This window comes from Aplysia californica, unplaced genomic scaffold (assembly GCF_000002075.1).
Source record: "Aplysia californica isolate F4 #8 unplaced genomic scaffold, AplCal3.0 scaffold00978, whole genome shotgun sequence".
NCBI lineage: Eukaryota > Metazoa > Mollusca > Gastropoda > Aplysiida > Aplysiidae > Aplysia > Aplysia californica.
In genome coordinates this window covers 195,904-200,167 of record NW_004798248.1, presented here as the reverse complement: position 1 = coordinate 200,167, position 4,264 = coordinate 195,904, and the positions used below count along the sequence as shown (strand labels likewise).

The window sequence follows — 4,264 nt, the reverse complement described above, 5'->3', positions numbered from 1 at the left end:
GAGAAGATGAGATTCGACTGTGTTCACACTTTTAAGTAAGTCTGTTGAAATTAGATGGCGTTGTTGAAAAGAATCATTCTGGCAGTAGTAGTAAAAAAAAGCAATATTTTGGTATTTATTTCTCACGAAGGAGATACAATACAACAAGATGGCTAAGAGAAAATCAGTGTAGTCCAAAAAAAAAGGGGCGAATGTTTTTGTGAGAGGGGAGGGTATGAGCGTGGAAAAGGGACTAGTAAGGGGGGAGGGGGGGGATGAAGGGAGGTTGCGAGATGACGTGTCATGGTCGTCAGATTCCCATAAACCTGCAGACGTCTAGAGTGGAGAGGAGAGACTAGAAGTACTACAAACTGGGTCACTATTCACGACACAGTAGAGATTCCTGTTTTCGACAGACTGACAAAAAAGAAAAAAAAGAAAGAAAAACACAACCAACCAACCAACCCTAGATAGATCTAGTTGCGACGTAGATCCCAACAACACCCCTAACGCACTAAACGATCGTGCGGTTGTAGTCAACACAATGAGACAGACGGGTCAGTGTTCTGTCCAGCTTCCCACGCCAGCTGTTGAATACAGCGAGATGCGACACATCCGTGACAGGGAGAGCGAACTTCTTGACCCAAACCAACAACCGCAACTGAAAATAGAAATGTTTGAGTCAGCGTTTTGTTAAACGGAGTCCAAAAAACTGGCCGAGTTCGCGTTTATCTCATAGGGGATTTCCGTTGTGATACTACCAGTGGGATGGGTTTGGAAGAGACAGAATGAAAGGTGGGGTCCTCTGGTGAGACAAAGAGTGGATGAAAACAAGGGCGTGAAGAACGATGATGATGATGATGATGATGATGATGATGATGATGATGATGATGATGGCAATAACACTACTACTACTACTACTACTACTACTACTAAAATAATAATAAAAGGTAATTTTAAATAACAAAAACGACTGTTAATAATGATAACGTGGTGACGACAATGCAGTAATTATAATGTTAATATGTTAATGATGGTAATAATAATAAAGTAAAATATAATAATAATAATAACAACAACTATTTTAATGTTTTATTGTTCCTATGCTGTACTGAAATAGATAGGACGACAGCAGCAGGGGCAAGAACAACAACAACAACTATCATTATAACAGAAACAAGACCACCACCAACAACAGCAAAAACAACAGCAATAACAATAACACAAAACAACAACAACAACAAGAACAACAGCAGCAGCAGCAGTACGAGCAAAACCAGCACTACCACCACTACCACTACCACTACCACCATCAACAACAACAAAAGCGCTGTAAGAAGATCAACAAGGCACTGGAGCGATGACCTTGAGAACGAACAAGTCTCGCCAGGCCAAGAGGTCTGCGACAAAAACCTTGTGGTACGGGCGGGGAGCGCTGCGCACATAATTTAGAACGGCGCAGTGCATTTCTCAAGAGGAGGACTTCCTGCCTCGGGGTCACTCACACACTCACTCACTCACATACTCACTCACACGAGACGAGTCGCAGCCTCTCACACAAACAAGGGCGGTTATGCGAAACCGGCAGGCGAGATAACCGCGTAGATTTCTGCTCGTCAAAAGTCTATTCTTGTGACGACACTCCCAAATTGCTCTCGGCTCTCCCCGACTCACAAGTTGTTTTGTTGTGTGGGCCGTGCGCATGCAGAGATAAATAGCGAGCAGCCACGCACACCATTTCGGACCATCGTTCGGACACGTCGCGCATTCTGCACTTGTGCGTGTGAGCAGCTCTTAGGCAGACGACCAATTCGCATCTCCTTCCAAGACAAAATCTACCATGTAAGTAGTTCTTTGAGCAGTGCTTCATCATCATATTTTACATTTCATTTTTTTTATCATTTTGATTTTTTCTCTCTCTTATCGTGTATAAAATCAGAAGTGTTAAATACATAGAGGCTTGTGTTATGGCTCAGAGTGTAGAGAGAATATGGTAAAACAACTCGATAGACACACACATTTTTATATACACAGACAAATGAATAAACAACACATATACACACTCACTCACACATACACAGACTTAAACACACACATACCCACACTCACACACACAGACACACACACACACACACACACACACACACACACACACACACACATGCAAACACACAGACATAATGATATATACACATGTTGGTCAGTTATTTAGAAGGCAGAGGGTGCTTGGTCATACACCAGAAGCCTGGGCTTGAGGAAACTTCTCTTTAAGAAATTAAAACAGTACAATATGCACATCGCTTGAGCTTTGCCGTAAGGGAGCAATGGATATACGTGGCGTCGGTGGCTAAGTTGTTAAGCTACCGGACTCGTAAGCGTGATGTTGTGCATTCGGGGGTTCGAGCCACGGGCCCGGCGTTGTGCCCTTGGGAAAGGCACTTTACACGAATTTTCCGCACTTCACCCAGGTGGGAATGGGTACCCGGCCGAAGACAGCGAAAGATCTTGTCAGTATGTTAGTGTTATAACGCCCATAAATGACAGCTTGCACAGTATGCTTTCAAGGAAGTTCAGTTTATCTCAGAATGCTCTCAAGTCTGCTGAGGAAATGGTATAGTTTGTAAATCGCATAGAGCTTGCTGTTCATCTGGGATTTGCGCTATACAAATGCTACCTATCTATCTAAATCATTATTATTGCTATTATTTTCATTATATACATAGTCGGCTGTCCCACAACACCCCCCCTCCCATCTCCGCCCTACCGGTGGGAGCCTACGTGTTCACAGCAACCTCGCTACGCATGTACATGTACCTCTTGGTAGCAGCAACAACAGCACCACCACCACCACCACCAACAGCAATAATAACAACAGCAATAACAACAACAGCAACAACAACAAAAACATCAACAACAAAATTAACAATAAATGCGCTAGCGTCGTACTCATAGATTATTCTTCTATGTGCTCAACTAACTGAATTTTTAGCACATGAAATAATGTCGGTTATTTCTCGCAAAGAAAAAAAGTAAGAAAAATCAGACAGAGGAGGAAACATTGGGAAATTAAATAACCAAGACTTACTAGTGTCACCTTCTAATTATCTGCCCTTAACTATCAAACTTCCTGTTTCTCACGCCAAAAGCATTGCTGGGCGACGTGTGTCTTAGGTGTAGCATTAAGATATCCATCAGGCCACTGTACTGAATTAACACAATATTCAAGAAAACACCAGGAAAATAATTAGGATCACCCTCGGATACAGAAACAGATCAAGTTCTCAATCTTAAGTGCGTCAGGCGCCCGTAGCTATTAAAAGAATGTCTTCATTTCCTAATTAAAAAACGGTCGAGTTAGCACATTTCCCCAGCGGAATGCAACCTTGTCTCACATTTTCTGGCTCGGTTTGCACTGCCCACTGTCCAGGCTAGGCTGCCCCGCCTACCTCAAAGGTCAGTCTGGGCCGAGCGTCTTGACCGTGTTGCCCGGGTCCGTGTCATGGACGTGTGGATGGAGGTCACGTCTGGCCAGTGAGAGGTCAATGTGGGGAGTGAGAAGTGCGCTAGGCTAGTGTGAGGAGTGCAGTAGGCCAGCTGGTGACTCTGTAGGGGCGTAAAGATAACTGGTGCCTCATCAGTTAGAAAACAAAGGCACTGTCACGGAATATTTTGAACCATCGTACACAAACAAGAAGCGCGATTTTGCTTTTCTTTTCATAGTGTGCATGTTGTTGAATGCTTTGTAAAGATGTAGACAAATAACACAAAAATGGCCCCAAAAAAGTTTTCTATTGCTTTTTGTTTAGTTTTCCAAAACGGCAGATCATAAGGCGTTGTCTGATAACCAGATAATGAGTACTCCTGGAGTTAACGAGGTAGAATGACGACCATGACCATAATTTGCTAAAATGTTCTCCAACATAAATGTTACAAAAAGAAAACTAGTTTAGGTCATCGATTTTTTTTCTTTGAAAGACATTTGAAAGATGTTATTATGATTCTTTTAATGGGGAAAAGGGGATATCAGTACAGACTAAAATAAAAGCACTTTATAAATAAGACAGTTTGTCAAATGGAGTTGGAGGTGACTCATTAGATACACTTGAGGTTGATTTACTTTTGTTAGTTAAAGCCGGCATACGACAGCAGACATAAAAGAGTATCATTTTAGTTGTCCTTAAATATTACACATCTCGCATTGTCTAATTACTAGTCACTTCACAAAAGAAAAAGAAAAAAAAATGCTGAAAACACCAGCATATTCTTTCGTGGTTCTTAACGGGGG

The 4,264-nt window shown here is 42.2% G+C and overlaps 1 long non-coding RNA gene across 1 annotated transcript in view; it reads left to right on the top strand.

Moving 5' to 3' along the window:
* Positions 1–1,526: 1,526 nt before the first annotated feature.
* LOC101845509 overlaps positions 1,527–4,264 on the top strand; it is a 5,797-nt gene continuing 3,059 nt past the window's right edge. Inside the window, exon 1 of the long non-coding RNA XR_221102.3 lies at positions 1,527–1,821. This is a non-coding gene — a long non-coding RNA (uncharacterized LOC101845509). The remainder of the gene's footprint in view (positions 1,822–4,264) is intronic.